The sequence below is a fragment of the Hyperolius riggenbachi genome, chromosome 2 (genome assembly GCF_040937935.1).
Source record: "Hyperolius riggenbachi isolate aHypRig1 chromosome 2, aHypRig1.pri, whole genome shotgun sequence".
NCBI classification, from domain to species: domain Eukaryota; kingdom Metazoa; phylum Chordata; class Amphibia; order Anura; family Hyperoliidae; genus Hyperolius; species Hyperolius riggenbachi.
In genome coordinates, this window is record NC_090647.1 from 334,460,201 (window position 1) to 334,481,745 (window position 21,545).

The following is a 21,545-nucleotide window of genomic DNA, read 5'->3' on the forward strand; positions in this document are numbered from 1 at the left end:
CACACATGAGTTTCTGGAAGATAAAATGGTCAATGTCTTGTCTCTGATCTCTGTGCAAGGTTGGCGTTACATAGTTGAATTAATTGAGCGTTGCACAGACAGGCGATTTGTAAGCGAGATGTAATTCTGTGGAGCTGTCTTCAGCACCATGCACTGCTAGTGGGCTTTTGAAAAATGTTATTTGTAAAAACAAAAATTAACTTTAAATAGCAATAGTTGCCAACCATGCACTAGCAGGATAATAGGATAAAACTTAACCACATGAATGCAAAGTAAAGGAAAGGTCGAAGCACAGACCCCTGTCTCCATCAAGTGTCAGAAACAAGAATGAACAAAAGTAGCCACATTAGCTGCTATGGTTAAGGCACAGTAAGACCATCTAGGCAACCAACTATATTCAAACCTTCACAGATCAAAAAGTTTGAGAACCCAAAGAATTCAGCTGCAGAAACACAGATTAAAGGGGCGCTACAGCGAAAAACTGTAAAATTTAAAATATGTGCAAACATATACAAATAAGAAGTACATTTTTTTCCAGAGTAAAATGAGCCATAAATTACTTTTCTCCTATGTTGCTGTCACTTACACCACTTAGTGAATGGCAGTTGCTCTGTCCAACTGCCAAAAAACTGTGTAGCAAGCAGGGAAGCTGGCCAGCATCATTGTTTAAATCCTTGTTTGGGAATAACTTTATAAAGAATAAAAGCCTTGCTGAGAATCCCCTATGAAGAGATGGACTAGTCCAAAACCTGTAACTTCTGTCAGATTTCTACTGCCTACTGCAAGTGAAGGCAACGTAGGAGAAAAGTAATTTATAGCTCATTTTACTCTGGAAAAATGTACTTCTTATTTGTATATGTTTGCACATATTTTAAATTTTACAATTTTTCGCTGTAGTGCCCCTTTAAGGGCTGCAGTAATTTCATTGTTTCAACCCAGTTTAAGAGCTCACAAAACTTCCTCTGTGCTCATCATGCAAGAAAATGCTCAAAATAATTTTTATAGTACTCTTTCAACTACTTTTTGGTACTTTATCAACTGCAAAATGCTGAAACGTTATTTTAAATAGAAGATGAAAAATTATCTCCTAGGAGAAAACTCAGGAGAAAAAGTGAATTGCATATGGACCAGGAACTCCAGCCACATGAGAGAAGATCTCTCTTCTCTTCCAGCAAGGACATCAAGGGCTTGATCTATCAGGCAGTACTACTGGGACTTCTGCTTGCCAAACATTGCAGACAGAATGCACAATCCTTTTGTAAGCTGACTCCAGATATGGTCTGAGATTAGCCTTGTCAGTTCATAAAATACTTCTTGACTGATACATTAACAAGCGGCAAACAATTGTGTTAGACACAGTGTGTTGACATCAAATAATACCTCCATGTCCTCCAGTGATAGCACGCGAATTCTGCACACAAAGGCTCCCAAAGCTCAAAGCTACCTTCTGAGAAATGTGTTTTCAGATAGGCAGAATAGGTGAAAGACTTTTCTCACACTTGGGAGAATGAAATACTTTCCCCAAATCTGAAATAAAAAGTCAGTAAGATCAAAACGTCAAACAGTTACACATATCTGATTCAAACAAATGTTGCATATGATCTAAATTTTGGTTTCAGAAGAAAATATTAAATTAAGATGTTCCTGTTTAACTAAAGATAATGATGAGAATACTAGGATGAATTCTAATTCACATGAAAGAAGCAACATCCTAAAAGCTATCCTGTAACAATTATTATTATTAATGAAAACAACCTTTTTTTGTTGTATTAATTATTATGCATATCTGTGATTTAATGGATGTACTTGTTACTATGAAGAAGGCAGTGGCTATAATTGTTATAGGGGAAGAAAAGGATATAAGAAATCACAGGTGTTGGGGTTCAAAGGAGATGACTCAGCTAGTAATGGTGTGGGGAGGACTTTGATAATATTACTATATTACAATATAACAATATTACTATATAATATTACTATAAGAGTACTATTAGTCTGCTGCTCGACTCATTCATCTCTCCTCTCGCTCTTCCTCTGCTTACCCTCTCTGTCAAGCTCTTCACTGGCTACCAATTAATGACAGGATTCAGTTCAAACTTTTAACCTTAACCTACAAAGCTCTCCACAATCTCTCTCCCCTGTACATCTCCTCACTAGTCTCCAGATACCAACCCAACCACAATCTCAGATCTGCACACGAGCTTCTTCTATCCTCTTCTAAAATTACCTCCTCACATTCACGTGTACAAGACTTCTCACGTGCTTCACCCCTCCTCTGGAATGCCCTTCCACAACACATCCGCCACCAAGCATGCTCAGATGTACCAAAATTCGGTTCGGGTACATTCGAATTCGGGTCCGCATGACATTCGAATTCAAATTCGCCTTCGACCACGAAATTCGGTTCGAATTCATATTCGGTTCGGGGTTACGGCTCAAAATTCGGTAAAAATTCGTGTTCGCGAATTCGGGTTTTTTTGTGTGTGTTTTTTTAAAGAGAATTCACATTGAAATAGGGGTACTTAAAAAAACAAAACTAAAAACGTGACGTGTGGCACTGGCAGCAGGCAATGCATTGTGTGGACCCTGACAGCAGGAGGATAAATACAGCAGCAGGAGGATAAATACAGCAGCAGCAGGTGGAGGAGTGACATGTGGCACTGACAGCAGGCAATGCATAGTGTGGACTCTGGCGGTGGGACCACTGACAGCAGCAGGATAAATACAACAGCAGCAGGAGGAGGAGGTGTGGCGTGTGGCACTGGCAGAAGGCAATGCACAGTGTGGACTCTGGCGGTGGGACCACTGACAGCAGCAGGATAAATACAACAGCAGCAGGAGGAGGAGGAGTGGCGTGTGGCACCGGCAGCAGGCAATGCATAGTGTGGACTCTGGCGGTGGGACCACTGACAGCAGCAGGATAAATACAACAGCAGCAGGAGGAGGAGGTGGAGTGACGTGTGGCACTGACAGCAGGCAATGCATAGTGTGGACCCTGGCGGTGGGACCACTGACAGCAGCAGGATAAATACAACAGCAGCAGTAGGAGGAGGAGTGGCGTGTGGCACTGGCAGAAGGCAATGCATAGTGTGGACTCTGGCGATGGGACCACTGACAGCAGCAGGATAAATACAACAGCAGCAGGAGGAGGAGGTGGAGTGACGTGTGGCACTGACAGAAGGCAATGCATAGTGTGGACCCTGGCGGTGGGACCACTGACAGCAGCAGGATAAATACAACAGCAGCAGTAGGAGGAGGAGTGGCGTGTGGCACTGGCAGAAGGCAATGCATAGTGTGGACTCTGGCGGTGAGACCACTGACAGCAGCAGGATAAATACAACAGCAGCAGTAGGAGGAGAAGTGGCGTGTGGCACTGGCAGAAGGCAATGCATAGTGTGGACTCTGGCGGTGGGACCACTGACAGCAGCAGGATAAATACAACAGCAGCAGGAGGAGGAGGTGGAGTGATGTGTGGCACTGACAGCAGGCAATGCATAGTGTGGACTCTGGCGGTGGGACCACTGACAGCAGCAGGATAAATAGAACAGCAGCAGGAGGAGGAGGTGGAGTGACGTGTGGCACTGACAGCAGGCAATGCATAGTGTGGACTCTGGCGGTGGGACCACTGACAGCAGCAGGATAAATACAACAGCAGCAGTAGGAGGAGGAGTGGCGTATGGCACTGGCAGAAGGCAATGCATATTGTGGACTCTGGCGGTGGGACCACTGACAGCAGCAGGATAAATACAACTTATACCGGACTCTACCGGACTCCTCCTGCTGCTGCTGGCCTGCTGCATTGATTTACCTATGAATTTATTTATGCATTTATTGTATTTCTACCCGACTCCTCCTGCTGCTGCTGGCCTGCTGCATTGATTTACCTATGAATTTATTTATGTATTTATTGTATTTCTACCTGACTCCTGCTGCTGCTGCTGGCCTGCTGCATTGATTTACCTATGAATTTATTTATGTATTTATTGTATTTATAAAGCGGCAACATATTACACCGCGCTCATTTTCATCCTGCTGCTGTCAGTGGTCCCACCGCCAGAGTCCACACTATGCATTGCATGCTGTCAGTGCCACACGTCACTCCTCCTCCTCCTGCTGCTGTTGTATTTATCCTGCTGCTGTCAGTGGTCCCACCGCCAGGGTCCACACTATGCATTGCCTGCTGTCAGTGCCACACGTCACTCCACCTCCTCCTGCTGCTGTTGTATTTATCCTGCTGCTGTCAGTGGTCCCACCGCCAGAGTCCACACTATGCATTGCCTGCTGTCAGTGCTACACGTCACTCCACCTCCTCCTCCTGCTGCTGTTGTATTTATCCTGCTGCTGTCAGTGGTCCCACCGCCAGAGTCCACACTATGCATTGCCTTCTGCCAGTGCCACACGCCACTCCTCCTCCTACTGCTGCTGTTGTATTTATCCTGCTGCAGGATAAATACAACAGCAGCAGTAGGAGGAGGAGTGGCGTGTGGCACTGGCAGAAGGCAATGCATAGTGTGGACTCTGGCGGTGGGACCACTGACAGCAGCAGGATAAATACAACAGCAGCAGGAGGAGGAGGTGGAGTGACGTGTGGCACTGACAGCAGGCAATGCATAGTAATTCTTTTTATTAAAAGACTGCAACATATATACAAAAATTTTAAAAAGAAATCAATAATTAACAAAAACATTAGGCTAACCGCCTTAAGTACCTTAGTACTTTAGTCTCTGATAAGTCCATACCTATAGGGGGCTAAATCAAAATGCATTAATCATGCCATCACATAACTTGATCCCTTCCAAGTTTATACTTCTTAACTGAGGACTTCAGTTTAATCTTGCCACCTGGGCTTACTATACACTATATTACAATACTATATACATTTTACCTTACCGCAAGAAAGGCTAAGCAACCTTACACCACCTTATGCTTGCAAACCATTCCTCAATTTAGATCATCTAACTACGTGAAGAGAGAAAGAAAGCTCACCAAAGAGAAGGTTTGGCCAAGTCATGGAGGCTTAATGTTCCGCCACAGCAAACACCACTCCCCCCGACTCAACCTTCCCTCCTCAAGACCCCGAATTTTCCCAACCTCACCCAATATGCCATGCACCACCACCTGGACAGGGAGGACTTTCTGATGGATCGTAATTTGACACCGTGCATTCCAAGTGTAATATCGAATCACTAGACTAACTAAAAATAAGGTGTCCAAATTAAATGACCCCCGGTTATTGAATGCCCCATATGTCCACTCCGCATAACTAAGCCGCTCTAGGAAAGGAATACCCAAAGCCCTACCCACCTGTTTGTATACTTCTTTCTTAAAGGAACAGTCCACTAGGAAATGGTCCATGGTCTCCTCCACCCCTCCACACTCCTCATGAGGACAACCACGATCCCTATCCCCAATGAACTTCAAGTTACCTCTAACAAAGAGTCTGCCGTGGAAGGAAAGCCAAGCCAAGTCCCTGAATTTGTTAGGAATCCTAGGAGAACATAGCAAGCGCAAACCCTCCTCCATAATTGGGCTTGGGCAATCTCTCAGGGCCAATGGGTCCTTAAAGAAGGTCTCAATCACTCTCTCCTCCAGGGATTTCCTAGGGATTGAAATGATCTCCTCCCTCGTCAGTTCCCACTGCCTCATTGCTTTCAGACATGGTGCAACATAGGCCGGAAGATAGCCAGGACCAGCTCTCAGTCTTTTCACTAAACCACCACTTTCCCATTGTCTGAGAAAAGGCCTAAACCAGGACTGAAAAATACCCATCCATCCAGGCAGTTCCTCCGCATACATTTTACCAAGATTGTGTTTAATAAATAACAGAGAAAAGAAAACCACCGGGTTGACCATCCCTAAGCCACCCTTCTGCCTTGATTGATAAGTGACATTCCTCTTAACGTGGTTCATCTTGTTTCCCCAAAGCATTTGGAAAAACAAGCTGTAGATTCTTGTGTGAAGAGACACTGGCAAAATACAGACAAAACTGACATACAACATAATTGGAATCAGATAGGTCTTGACTATGTCAATCCTTTCTCTGAAAGTCAATCGCCAACCTTTCCAGCGGACTACCTTAGCCTCGGCACACTTTAGTCTGCTTTCCCAATTTTGGTGACCATAGTCACCCAGGCCAAATTCTATGCCAAGTATTTTAATCTTTTCCTTTGGTGCCGGAAAAGAGACCGGAAGCAAGAAGCTCTCATTTTCCTTGCCCATCCAGAAAGCCTCACACTTATCCTGATTGATCATTGAACCTGATGCCAATGAGTAACGGGCAACCTCCGCACAAACACCTTCCGCCTCCTCCTGTCCAGAGATTACCACAGTCACATCATCCGCATAGGCCACAACCTTGAGAGGAGGCACGCCAGCAATGCCCGATGGCACCCCACACAAAGCTCCACCCTCAATCCTTCGTATGAAAGGATCAATGGCAAAGGCATATAGCAGGGGACTCAAAGGACACCCCTGACGCACCCCTGATCTAACCTCAAAGGTCTGTCCGACCCAACCATTGACAAGCGGGAAGCTTTCAGCACCTTTATACAACACTTTCAGCCAATTGATAAACCTCCCTGGCAGACCATATTTACTAAGGAGCATCCACAGATACTCATGATTGACACGATCAAAAGCCTTTGCCTGATCCAACGCCAGTAAGTACTTTCCCCAACCAGCAGCCCTGCATCTCTCCAGAATCTCCCGGACCGTTAATACGGCTGAAAAAGTGCTCCTCCCCTGGACAGAACAGTGCTGCTGGCGAGAAAGTACTCCATTTGCCACCTGGCTCAAACGCCAAAAAATTATTTTAGCCAGAATCTTTCGGTCAACATTGAGAAGGCTGATAGGCCGCCAATTCTCAATCATTGAAGAATCTTTACCCTTTGACAGAAGTATAACTGCTGATCCTCTCATAGAGGGAGGAAGCTCATCCTCTGCAAGGCTGCGATTGTACACTTCTGCTAACTCAGGGGCCAGAATATCTTGAAAGACTTTGTAAAATTCTGCCGTCAGTCCATCCGGACCCGGCGTTTTCTTGACAGCAAGACACTCTATGGCTTTCACCACTTCTTCAGCAGAAATCTTTTCCGTCAAAAACGCAAGGGGAACCTCTATATCTTCCAGTCCTGGAATATTACACAAGAAAGATTCCATCGCCGTCTCATCAAGGGGTCTACTACCCAACAGTTCAGAATAAAAGGATCTAACGATTTCCAGAATCCCTGCTCTGGACTGCACCAGGGATCCTGTACTATCCTTGAGACCATAGATGACTTTAACTGCTACACTTTGTTTGCAGTTCTGATAAGGGTCCGGCGAGTGATTTTTACCGTAATCCCTTTCCAGAAGCAAAGAAGTGTGCCGGTCATACTGACTCTTGCGTAACAGATCCTTGATCCTTTTGATCTCCCCAGGATCTCCATCCCCCGAGACAGCGATTTCAAGTTTCCGCCTCAGACGCTGGTAGGTAACATATCTACCAAAGGCTCTCTTTTTTGCTATGTTCTTGAAAAGACCTACTGCCCTCCTCTTGACCATCTCCCACCACTCAGACCTACTGCTGCAACAGTCCAGTAGAGTAACCTGTGCCTGAAAAAAATCCCTAAAACATTGTCTCACACTTTCCTCCTTCAACAGCAACAAATTTAATCTCCAGATACCCCTTCCTTTTGGAGGGACCTCTGCAACATTCAACACCATAGACATAATACAGTGATCAGAGAACTCCACCACCTGCACCTTTGGGGATGAGGTAGCAGAGCTCTCCTTAACAAAAAACCTATCTATCCTACTCCTACGCTCACCACAGAAAAAAGTGAACCCTGTGTCGTCTGGATTGTGCTTTATATGTACGTCTACCAGACCAGCATCTCTAATCATATTATTCAAAAAGTTACTATCATAGCCCAGGCGGGTCTTGGCACCTCTCCTGTCCTTTAACCTGACTACGGTATTGAAATCACCACCAAAGACCACCTCCTGGGCTGTAAACAGAAATGGTTTGATCTCTGTGAAGAGGCGCTTCCTTTCCCTTTCAGACTGAGGCCCATAAATGTTAATCAACCTTATATCTTGCCCCCTCACAGAGACGTCCATGACCAAGCATCTCCCCATCTCCACCTCACTTACTCGCCGGAAAGTTACCATGTCGGTCTTAAAAAGGACCGCCACCCCAGTATGAGTCTCAGCCGCAAGAGACCAGTAAGAGGGACCATAATGCCAGTCCCTCTTAACTTCATGTATGTCATCCAGCGTTTGCAACCTGGTCTCCTGCAAAAATAAAATGTCGGCATCAAATTGACCGAGAAAAAATATGGCTTCCCTACGAGCACTCACAGATCTCATACTAGCAACATTAATGGTTGCTAGTTTCAAAGGGGGGGGAACCTCCATCAGAGTAAATGAGTTTGCTTAGCCTTCCTTAAACTGTACCAGAGGATACTTCCATATCCGCCACCCCAACCTCATCATCACTATTTACACCATTCCCTTCTGACATATCAGATTGGTCAGATAATGCATTAAATTTATTTTTCACAGTAACCAATTTTTTCTTTTTAATCTCTTCCAACTTCTCATTTATTTTTTTCTCTGTTTGGAGCATCCTCCTTTCCCTCCTCTTTTCTTTTGCGGATTTTACTTCTATAAATTCTCCTTCATCTTCAACCTCCTTTACTTCCCCACTTTGTTTATACTTCCCCCTCCCACCGACACTTTCTGCTTTTGCTTCCTTTGGGGCTTTGCTGTTTTTCTTCCCCTTTTCCCCACCTTCTGCCTTCTTGGTTTTGGGAGCACTCTTCTCCCGGTTTGCTTCAGAAGGAGTTTCCCCTCCATCTTGAGAAACTCCCTCTTTGCATATGGAGAAAATATTTTTCCCCTCACCTGGTGCTGCAATCTTGAAAACCGCCTCTGTACCCAAAGTACCTTCCGGTAATTTGGCCACCACCGGTACCAAGGAAGGGGGTGGGGGAGGTGGAGGCATTGACTTTAGTACCGATGCAAATATCGGCACTTCCACCTGGGGCTTCAAGGCGATGGACTCTGGACGTGACGACCCACCATCAGCGACCTCCCTCTCTTCACATTCTTCTTCTAAGATTTTTTCCATCTCCTTTTCTACCTCCTCGTCCACATTTGCCCATGCTTCAGGGCACTTCACGTACGGGTGTCCCAACTTGAGACATATACTACAACGTATGTCTTTGCAATCTTTCGCTAAGTGCCCCAAAGCATGGCAACGCGAACATTTCACCTCTTTGCAGGAAATGCTATAATGGCTCCGAGAACCGCATTTATAACACACCCGAGGCTGTCCCTGATAGTAGGCCGTCACCCTGTCCTTTCCAATAAAGACAGACGTAGGGATGTGCTTGACCACATTCCCCACTCTGTCCAATCTTACCATTAGCTCCCAACCTCCCCCCCAGATCCCAAACTCATCCATCACCTTTCTTGGCTCATTTAATGGTTTCCCATAGTTCCTGAGCCACACCATGATATCATGCACAGGGATGGATTCATTCGGGACCACAATTGTCACCTTTTTGTCCAAAGACCGTCCAGACACAGGCTGAGGAATCAACCAAGTCCATTCCTCACTTGCTTTCCAGTTTTTCTCATATTTCTCCCAAAATGCATCTAGACCGGTCGGGGACAAAAAGCTAACATCAAAAAAGGAGGGGGGGGGGCTTCAGGAGCCAAAATGGCATAAAAGTCCACCGCCTTGAAGCCCATCTTTAACAGCAATTGAATAAACATTTTCCTCGTATAAGTTGCACTGTTTCCACCTGGCTTGTAACTCACTCTTACAACATTTCTCCTATTTGCTGCGGATTGACCCGCCACATCATGTACAGTTTGCTTTAATACTCCATTACTCACATTTTTCTTAATCATACCTGCATAAGACCCATTTTTTTTCCCAATCACAGAACCTTCAATTTGCTCATTCACTGACACATTATCATCAGCTTTGGCCCTCCTCCCACCCTCCTTCTCCCCCTGCACAGTATCTAAACCAGCCTCAGATCCTTTTTGTTTAACCATATCAGATTTGAGCTTCCTCCCACCCTCCTCCCCTTTCTCATTTCTCACAGTCCTTTCTTCCCTCTTCTCCAGCCCCTCCTCCCTCCTTCTTTTTGCAGCCTGTGTGCCTCCCGTTTTGTTACCTGTTTGGTTGCCTCCTGCATTCTGCTGTGCTTTTGGAGCAGCATCTAGTGATGCTGCTCCACTTTCAATGCCTCCAGCTCCCTCACCTTCCCCTCCACCAGGGGGTTCAGCTGCAGCATCCATCCTGCTGACCCCCTGGGACTGGACGCTCCGAACGCACTGTCGCCGAACCGGAAGTAGCGCTGACGTCACTTCCGGTTTCGCCGCCGCCTTCCGCCGCCAATACCGACGCACCCAGGGCACTGGGGGAGTTCTGACCACCTTCGCCCACCTCCACAGAAGCTCCCCCAGCTCCCCCAACGCACGGAATCCGCTCGTGAACGCCTCCCCCGCCGCCGCCGTTAGGCCCCGCCCCCACGCCGACTCCAAGCACAGGGGCCATCTTAGGTGAGGGCAAACTTTGCCCAAACATTCCACCGGACAATACAGAGGGATTACACACAGGGGAAGGACTCACCAGGTAGGGATTTGACACATTTGGGGAATTAACACTGGGGAAAAGGTTGGGGGACACACTGGGAAAAGGGGAAGGGGATTGGGATAACGCCAAACTCTGCTGAAAAAACGGGTTATTCACATTGCTTGCATAACTCTGGTAATGTAAATTGGGATACAGTCCATACTGCTGCAACTGTCCTGGGAATTGCTGCATATTTTGTCCGTACTGCGGGGAAAAAAAACCATTAAAACTTTGCATATTGCTTAATCCAGTAGAGTTCTGCATAACTTGCGCCTGCATATTGCTGCATCCAGGTACAACAGGTGAACCAGTTCCTTCCATTCCGCTTGCATTCTGCATTGTATTCTGCCCCTGTACACTTTTCGGGCTCCGCATACTCACATCCATCTCTAATCCCGCCTTGTCACTTTCGAACCGCATTTGATTTTTCAGTCCTTCAGCATGCATACCGCCATTCACTATTAACTCCTCCAATTTCCTTTTCTGCAACACAATCTGCTCCTGCAGTTTCACCAACTGCGGATTGGTTCTTAAAAAAGCCGGTTTCCACGACTGACCGTACTTGTTTATACGTTTCTTTAAGTCAAACTGTAATGAGTTCAATGTTTCCTGCACCAGTTTAACACTCTTGTGCCATTCCACAACATTACTCACAGTCTCTTCCACCGTTGACCCACTGTCCATAGCTTTATGAGCCTCCATCCTGGAGGACAGGGATGCCTTCTCAAGGCCCAGGCCCCCCAAAACCGTCCAGCCCAGGGGAGCCTAAAACCTCCACACGAAGTCCTTCTCCCTCCTTAGGTGTTCTGCCTGGACAGGTTCCTGGATCCTGGGTGAAATTCAAGGGAATCCTCCCTAGCAGCTGTATCCGCTGGAGCACAGCCAGAGAGGTCCTCTCTCCTCGGCAGCCACACTCACACTGACCTCCAAGGGGCGGGGCAATGCATAGTGTGGACCCTGGCGGTGGGACCACTGACAGCAGCAGGATAAATACAACAGCAGCAGTAGGAGGAGTGGCGTGTGGCACTGGCAGAAGGCAATGCATAGTGTGGACTCTGGCGGTGGGACCACTGACAGCCGCAGGATAAATACAACAGCAGCAGGAGGAGGAGGTGGAGTGACGTGTGGCACTGACAGCAGGCAATGCAAAGTGTGGACCCTGGCGGTGGGACCACTGACAGCAGCAGGATAAATACAACAGCAGCAGTAGGAGGAGGAGTGGCGTGTGGCACTACCAGAAGGCAATGCATAGTGTGGAATCTGGTGGTGGGACCACTGACAGCAGCAGGATAAATACAACAGCAGCAGTAGGAGGAGGAGTGGCGTGTGGCACTGGCAGAAGGCAATGCATAGTGTGGACTCTGGCGGTGGGACCACTGACAGCAGCAGGCTAAATACAACAGCAGCAGGAGGAGGAGGTGGAGTGATGTGTGGCACTGACAGAAGGCAATGCATAGTGTGGACCCTGGCGGTGGGACCACTGACAGCAGCAGGATAAATACAACAGCAGCAGTAGGAGGAGGAGTGGCGTGTGGCACTGGCAGAAGTCAATACATAGTGTGGACTCTGGCGGTGGGACCACTGACAGCAGCAGGATAAATACAACAGCAGCAGGAGGAGGAGGTGGAGTGACGTGTGGCACTGACAGCAGGCAATGCATAGTGTGGACCCTGGCGGTGGGACCACTGACAGCAGCAGGATAAATACAACAGCAGCAGTAGGAAGAGGAGTGGCGTGTGGCACTGGCAGAAGGCAATGCATAGTGTGGACTCTGGCGGTGGGACCACTGACAGCAGCAGGATAAATACAACAGCAGCAGGAGAAAGAGGTGGAGTGACGTGTGGCACTGACAGCAGGCAATGCATAGTGTGGACTCTGGCGGTGGGACCACTGACAGCAGCAGGATAAATACAACAGCAGCAGGAGGAGGTGGAGTGACGTGTGGCACTGACAGCAGGCAATGCATAGTGTGGACTCTGGCGGTGGGACCACTGACAGCAGCAGGATGAAAATGAGCGCGGTGTAATATGTTGCCGCTTTATAAATACAATAAATACATAAATAAATTCATAGGTAAATCAATGCAGCAGGCCAGCAGCAGCAGGAGGAGTCAGGTAGAAATACAATAAATACATAAATAAATTCATAGGTAAATCAATGCAGCAGGCCAGCAGGAGGAGGAGGAGGAGTCGTCACATCGGGCAGGCAGCAGGCAATGTATTGTAATTCCCAGGCAGGCACCTCATGTCCTCCTTTCGCCGACAACAGGTGCCAGGAACGTGCCTTCTATCCAGGCCTGGTTAATCTTCAAAAATGTCAGTCTGTCCACGCCCTCTATGGACAGACGAGAGCGCTTCTCGGTGACCACACCACCGGCCGCACTGAAGCACCTCTCAGACAGCACGCTGGAAGGGGGGCAAGACAATACCTCCAGGGCGTACTGCGCAAGCTCCCTCCAGATGTGCAAGCGCTCCACCCAGTACTCCATGGGGTCCACAGGCTCTTCGCTGCCGGTGTCAAGTACACTGAAGGACCCCATGTAGTTGGCCACCATCCGGATCATGCGCTGGCTGTGACTCTCACCGAAGGTGGCTGCTACCCGCACCTCCTCTCTCGGCTGCTGTACCTGCATGTAGAACGCCTGCGTCAATGACAGCAGGTCTCCTGGGCACCTGACGCTGCTGCTGGCCGCAGGCACCTGCTGCTGTGCTGCTGGCTGCTGGACAGGGACAGAGGGAGTGGAAGGCGGGGGGAAGGCTTCCTCCAGTCGCCGAACAAGGATCTCCTGCAACTCCCTTGCTCGCTGCTCACGGTCTCTGGCAGGCAGAAACTGATCCCACCTCCCCCTCAGCCGTGGGTCCAGGATCATGCTGATGCAGGCGTCCTCCCTCACTTGCATCCGCTTGACCCTGGGGTCTGTGCGCAGGCAGCGCAGCTTGTGCGCTGCTATAGGGAACAGGGTGGACCGTCTAACAGAGACATCAGGGTCAGCGTCCTCCACCTCCTCCTCTTGCCCCTGAGACTCTTCCTCCTCTCTCCACCCTCGCACCACTGCTGCTGCGCTCCAATGTTCTCCCCCAGCAGAAACATCCAGCACCTCTAACTCCTCCTCCTCCTCCTCCTCCTCCAGGGACTCCTGCAGAGCAGTGGACTGCGCAGGCGGCTGCTGTTCCAGCTGCTTCAGGGCCTCCTCTCCCAAATCCACCAAATCGCCAAGTGCCCTGTCCAGCAGACAAACAAAGGGCACCCACTGGCAGAGGGATGCCCGTTGTTCACTCACCAGGTTGGTTCCCTGCAGGAAGGGAGACACCACAAAGCAGACCTGCTGCATCTGCCCCCATTGCGCGTTGGTGAGGAGCTGGAGTGTGGTGCTGCTTCTGCTGCCGGTGCCCGCGACAGTGGCATCATAGATGTACCGGTTGACAGCCCTCCTCTGCTCAACCAGCCGCTCCAACATCGCCAGGGTGGAGTTCCAGCGAGTTGGCACATCTATGATGAGGCGGTGTCGTGGCAGGCCCTCCTGCTGCTGGATGTCTGCCAGTTTTGCTGCGGAGCACGTTGGATGCCGTCAAGGAGTTCTTCCCCAGACTTTTCATCTCCAGCAGCGCTTGGCAGTGGCGGGCCTTCACGCTGCTGGAGAGACGGGATCGCTTGGCGGTGGGAGCTGCTGCTTCTCCCCTGACCCCGCGCGGTGGCACCACGTAGTGGGCGACTGGTGCTGCTGCGCCGGAGGATGGACCTGCTGTTTCCTCGCTCGGGCTTTCCACCAGGCTGACCCAGTGGGCCGTAAAGGACAGATAGCGCTCTGTCCCAAACCGGCTGCTCCAGGAATCCATGGTTATGTGGATCCGCGCACTGACAGCGTGATCCAGCGCGCGGCCCACGTTCTCCATGGCAGAGCAGTGCAGTGCTGGGATCGCCCTGCGGGAGAAAAGTGGCGGCTGCGGACTTGCCACTCCGGGATTCAAACCTGCAGCAGTGCTCTGATGTCACTCCCCTCCTGCACAAAGGAATATGGCAGGAGCTGGGAGCACATGGCCCGGGCAAGCAACCCGTTCAGCAACCGGATGTGCCTGTGGGCGGGAGGCAGCACCTTGGTCACACCGGGGAATGCTTCGCTGAGCAGGGTCTGGCGGCGTTTGCCTGCACGGGAGGATGAGGAGGCCACTGTGGAGGGAGCTGATGAGGCCACTGAGGACTGGCTGCCCGGGGGTGGTGGGGGGGTGGGAGTGAGTTGCTGCTGTGCTCCTGCTGCTGCTGCTGGATGGGCAGGAGGGGCTGCTGCTTCTGCTGGATGGGCAGGAGGGTCGGCTGCTGCTGCTGCTGAAATCTGTGCAGATTGTAACTCTTATTTATTACACACACTACGGATGATAATAAAATCACACAGTAAAAGTGAAAAAAAAAAATATATGTGAACGGGTACTAGTAGACTAGTTGTATAGTAGTAGACACTAGTAGTATAGTAGTAGACACTAGTAGTATGCTCGCACGCAGGTAACTAAGAAACACCTAGCGTACTACACTACAAGTAAGTCGTGCGGCATACAGTCGGTGACAATTAAAAACGGTCACACATGGTCAGACGCAATCAATCAATAGGCTCGGGCAGGCGACAGACAGTCACAGGTCACTCACAATGGATGCTGGTGGTGGCCTGTATGTGTTGTAACTCTTATTTATCACACACACTATGGATGATAATAAAATCACACAGTAAAAGTGAAAAAAAATATATGTGAACAGGTACTAGTACACTAGTAGTATAGTAGTAGACGCTAGTAGTATGCACGCACGCAGGTAACTAAGAAACACCTAGCATACTACGCTACAAGTAAGTCGTGCGGCAGACAGTCGGTGACAATTTAAAAACGGTCACACACGGTCAGACGCAATCAATCAATAGGCTCGGGCAGGCGACAGACAGTCACAGGTCACTCACAACGGATGCTAGTGGTGGCCTGTATGTGTTGTAACTCTTATTTATTACACACACTATGAATGATAATAAAATCACACAGTAAAAGTGAAAAAAAAAATATAAGTGAACAGGTACTAGTAGACTAGTAGTATAGTAGTAGACACTAGTAGTATGCACGCACGCAGGTAACTAAGAAACACCTAGCGTACTACGCTACAAGTAAGTCGTGCGGCAGACAGTCGGTGACAATTACAACAATCGGTCACACACGGTCAGACGCAATCAATCAATAGGCTCGGGCAGGTGACAGACAGTCACAGGTCAGGTCACTCGCAACGGATGCTGGTGGTGACCTGTCACAGTCAGTAACTAACTAACACAGTACTGAAACTAATAAAGTAACAGACTACAGCAGTAATAATTAACTAAACTAGTACTACTAGTACATAACTAACTAGAATCCCTAACCTACCTAAGCTAGTAGTAGGCTAAGGCTACCTAGGCTAGCAGGCCTAGCCTGCTCACAGACTAACACTAGCCTAGCACAGTATACACAGGCCCGGCCCTAGACCATTTGCCGCCTGAGGCAAACTTTAAAGAAATCGCCGCTGCGCCCCCCTCCCTCGCCTGGGTCCCCCGTCCTCCGCTACGCCTCCGCTACGCCGCAGGAAGTGACGTCAGTGGAGCGCACGTTGGAACGAGGAAGAGGTGAGTGATCCCCGCCCGTTGCCTGTTACAGCCGCAGCCAGCCAGCCAGCGTGCATAACAAGCTGGAGGGGAGCGGAGGACGGGGGACCCAGGCGAGGGAGGGGGGGTCCGACCCCCCTCCCCGCCGCTAGCCCCAATACCCCCTTCCTGCCCGCTATTACCTCCAGCTCGGGCGGCACTCCACACCCACGGACGGGCGGGTGCCGCCCCCTCAGAAGCGCCGCCTGAGGCAAACGTTTCACCCCGCCTCATGGGCGGGCCGGCCCTGAGTATACACTAGCTGACTAAAACCAATCAAAATACTAGCTAACTATATAAGACAACAATAAATGTGTTTAGGAGGTGTTTAGGAAGCAAAACGCTAGGTTTAGCAGTGAAAAGCACTTGCTCAGACACAGCACAGCACTGGAGAATCTCTCAGTACCAGCAGCAGTCACACAAGTGCGTGGCTCCGCAACATGGCCGCCGCCTTATATAGAGGAGGGGAGGGCCAGGCTCCCCTCCTCTGATTGGTTGCTAGGGTTGCCAGGTCCTCGGCAGGAGGACTTCTGATTGGCCCAATCACGTCATCCCCGAATTCCGAAGCCGAACCCGAACCCACAGCTCCATTCGGCCGAATTCGAGCGCGCACATTCGGCAGGCTTCGTATTCGGGCTCGGCTCGGATCGCAGCATTCGGGTTCGGGTTCGCATGCGGCAAACCCAAAAAACACCCGAATTTTTCGGGGTCCTGCTGAGCAACCCTGTCCGCCACTCTCCCACCTTTGAAATCTTTAAACGCTCCCTCAAAACCCACCTTTTCCGACAAGCATATTATCTAGCTTAGGCCATGCACCCACTAAATAACCTAATTACGCACTGCCTGTACATATACTGTATACTTCCCCACCTCTTGTTTCCACCCCATTCCTTTAGATTGTAAGCTCGCCGGCCCAACCAGTATAAGCGCGGTCAGTTGTGTCTTTGACTATATGCGTCTCATCTGTGGACATCCCAGAAGCGCAAGTATGAAGCCTTGAGCTGGTATATTGAGACCACCAGAAACTTGGACATTTCTTTGTGTCACACTCTGTCCCGCCTGATCTGTTATGCAAGAGTGTATATGTTATATTTTGTATTTTGAAAATTCAATAAAAATTTTGAAACAGATTGTAAGCTCGCAAGGGCAGGGCTCTCACCCTTGTGTGTCATGGACTTTTATTAATTTAATTGCTTGCACACTGTTAGACATTTATACATTTTAGTCATCATGTTAAATCAAATTGTAATCAGCAGTGCTGTATCTTGTATCAGTGTTCATATTTGATGTATATAATTGTCTGTATCATTATGTATCCCTTGTTTGTTTTCTTACATTGTACAGCGCCAAGGAATATGTTGGCGCTTTATAAATAAATAATAATAATAATAATATGGGGAAATCACAAGAACCAGGTCACCCACATGGCAACCTAGGACAAAGCTTAGGGCCTGTAGGGTGTCCAGGAGTCTGGCTGGTATCTCTTTTAGTTCTGTCCTACACATCACCTTACTAAAAAAGTCAAGTGATAAGCAGAGGGAAACTACTAACAGGTCTAGGGCCTTATTTTACCTTAATCTGCACAGAGTTTGTATGTTACTCCTGTGCCTCTGTGGATTTCCTCCGGGCACTCCGGTTTCCTCCTACATTCCAAAAACATACAGATAATTTATTTGGCTTCCCCTAAATTGACCCTAGACTACGATACATAAACCACATGATACAATACATACATAGACATATGACTATGGTCAGGGCCGTGCAGACGGTCCTCAAGTGGGGGGTGCTTAAATTTTACAAAGCCCCCCACGCCCCGTCCTCATTTCTGGCTAGTCGGTATTGGTTGTCATGTGGGTGCTGAATGCAGATGCTGGGTGCCATGTGAGTTCTGGGTGTGAGTACAGAGTGTCATGTGGGTTCGGGCTATGGGTGGGTATCGAGTGTCATGAGGGTGTTGATTGCAAGTACTTATGCAAGTACTTATCACTTATAGTGATATGTGAGATCTAGTTGCATGTACTGGATGTCATGAGGGTGCAGGTACTGGGTGTGACATGGGTGCGAATACTTGGTGCCATGCCTGTACTGGGTGCTGGCTATGGGTGGGCATTGAGTATCATGTAGGTTTTGAATGCAGATACTTTCGGTGTGGGACAGGAAGGGTGCTGCTGGGGGAGGGAAAAGTCAATGTAGGTGCCCGAAAGGGAGGGGTCACTGTGGCTGCTGGGGGAGGCAAGATCACTGCAGTCCTAAAGCCTCATCTACACGCGTAGATGACGCTGCGATCCGGCGGCTCGATTAGCCGCCGGATCGCCTCTTCCGCGTACCCGCCGCGTCCCCGCTCGCCGCGCGTGCGTTGGATTCGATCTGCCCTCGTCCCCGCCCGGCGCCGCTTATCTTCCACTCGATTCCCTGCCATTTTCCCCTCCTGGGGAACGAGCAGGGAATCGGCGGTGGCAAGATCTGCCCTGTCGGATCTTATCAATCGAGCCGCATCAGTGGCTCGATTGATAAGTAACATCGGAGCGTCATCTATGCGTGTAGATGAGGCTTAATGCTGGGGAGGGTGAGGTCAGTATGGGTCCTAGGTGGAGGGAGAAGTCCCTGTGGGTGCAAGGTTGAGGGAGAGGTCACTGTGAATGCTGGGGTAGGTAGAGGTCACTGCTGTCAGAGTCAGAGAGACACTATCTTACCTGCTCCCACACAGCTGTGGGGATGGTTACACTAGGATTCCTGTATGGCACCTCTTTACTCCAAAGTTTCCCAGATGGGGAGGGGCTTCCTGTGGGTGTGGGTGGAGCTTCCTGCGGAAGGGTCGGGGCTTATCACGACCGGAGGTGGAGCTTTGTTTTTACTGCCAAAGTGGCCTTTTTATGGAAATTTAAAGGCCCCCCCCCCCCCTCTCTGCACTTGCCTGACTATGGTAGGGATTAGATTGTGAGCTCCTAGGAGGGACAGTTAAGTGACAATATACTCTGCACAGCAAAAACATGGATATAAAAGAGAGCGCTCCCCCCAATCTAACTTACAGTGGGTTGCAAAAGTATTCGGCCCCCTTGAAGTTTTCCACATTTTGCCACATTACTGCCACAAACATGAATCAATTTTATTGGAATTCCACATGAAAGACCAACACAAAGTGGTGTACACGTGAGAAGTGGAACGAAAATCATACATGATTCCAAACATTTTTTACAAATAAATAACTGCAAAGTGGTGTGTGCATATTTATTCAGCCCCCTTTGATCTGAGTGCAGTCAGTTGCCTATAGACATTGCCTGATGAGTGCTAATGACTAAATAGAGTGCACCTGTGTGTAATCTAATGTCAGTACAAATACAGCTGCTCTGCGAGGGCCTCAGAGGTTGTCTAAGAGAATATTGGGAGCAACAACACCGTGAAGTCCAAAGAACACACAAGACAGGTCAGGGATCAAGTTATTGAGAAATTTAAAGCAGGCTTAGGCTACAAAAAGATTTCCAAAGCCTTAAACATCCCACACAGCACTGTTCAAGCGATCATTCAGAAATGGAAGGAGTATGGCACAACTGTACACCTACCAAGACAAGGCCATCCACCTAAACTCACAGGCTGAACAAGGAGAGCGCTGATCAGAAATGCAGTCAAGAGGCCCATGGTGACTCTGGACGAGCTGCAGAGATCTACAGCTCAGGTGGGAGACTCTGTCCATAGGACAACTATTAGTCATGCACTGTACAAAGTTGGCCTTTATGGAAGAGTGGCAAGAAGAAAGGCATTGTTAACAGAAAGCATAAGAAGTCCCGTTTGCAGTTTGCCACAAGCCATGTGGGGGACACAGCAACCATGTGGAAGAAGGTGCTCTGGTCAGATGAGACCAAAATTGAACTTTTTGGCCAAAATGCAAAACGCTATGTGTGGCAGAAAACTAACACTGCACATCACTCTGAACACACCATCCCCACTGTCAAATATGGTGGTGGCAGCATCATGCTCGGTAGGTGCATCTCTTCAGCAGGGACAGGGAAGCTGGTCAGAGTTGATGGGAAGATGGATGGAGCCAAATACAGGGCAATCTTGGAAGAAAACCTCTTGGAGACTGCAAAAGACTTGAGACTGGGGCGGAGGTTCACCTTCCAGCAGGACAATGACCCTAAACATAAAGCCAGGGCAATAATGGAACGGTTTAAAACAAAACATATCTATGTGTTAGAATGGCCCAGTCAAAGTCCAGATCTAATCCAATCGAGAATCTGTGGCAAGATCTGAAAACTGCTGTTCACAAACGCTGTCCATCTAATCTGACTGAGCTGGAGCTGTTTTGCAAAGAAGAATGGGCAAGGATTTTAGTCTCTAGATGTGCAAAGCTGGTAGAGACATACCCTAAAAGACTGGCAGCTGTAATTGCAGCAAAAGGTGGTTCTACAAAGTATTGACTCAGGGGGCCGAATAATTACACACACCCCACTTTGCAGTTATTTATTTGGAAAAAATGTTTGGAATGATGTATGATTTTTGATCCACTTCTCACGTGTACACCACTTTGTATTGGTCTTTCACATGGAATTCCAATAAAATTGATGCATATTTGTGGCAGTAATGTGACAAAATGTGGAAAACTTCAAGGGGGCCGAATACTTTTGCAACCCACTGTAATTATACTCGTGCTAAAAGTTTGGCTTGCTGCATATAAATAGTGTTACATCAAAACACACCAAAAAAATATGACCATACAATAAATGTGCTTCCAACCTTTATCACTTCTACAAGGTAACAGAGTGATGAAATGGCTACAAAGTCCCACTTTAAAAAGTTCCTATTAAAAGATCCACCGCTGATCTGGATGATTCCATCAGATAAATGCCTCAAAAGAAAAAACAAAGATATATCATAGCATAGTCTGCAGTACATAAACCAGAAGGGACCATCCATACGCGTACATCAAAAAAGGGCGTCAGGAAAAAAGGGCGCATGGTGTAAACGATAAGTAGTAAAAATATTGTGTAGAATTTCATTTACTAATAGTGTTTTAACAATTTATATTCTTAAAACGTTAATCTTCCCTGTTTGTAAACTGAAACTTATAATTACGTTTGTTAAAAAAACAGTAATATTTGTTTAAACATTATAATTATATATTGTTATGAATAATCTTGATTTATCGTTTATTATTATAATAAAATGTGAAAATATTGTTTATAACAATGACATTAATATAAGTACATTCATAATAACTGTTGATTAGTATTATTAAAATTGTACTAAAACTATACCTAACCCTACTCTCAC

General features: G+C 48.1%; 1 long non-coding RNA gene across 1 annotated transcript in view; it reads left to right on the top strand.

The window, feature by feature from the left end:
* Positions 1–669: 669 nt before the first annotated feature.
* The window catches only part of LOC137544433 (uncharacterized), a 60,312-nt gene continuing 39,436 nt past the window's right edge, over positions 670–21,545 (top strand). Inside the window, exon 1 of the long non-coding RNA XR_011025860.1 lies at positions 670–807. This is a non-coding gene — a long non-coding RNA (uncharacterized lncRNA). The remainder of the gene's footprint in view (positions 808–21,545) is intronic.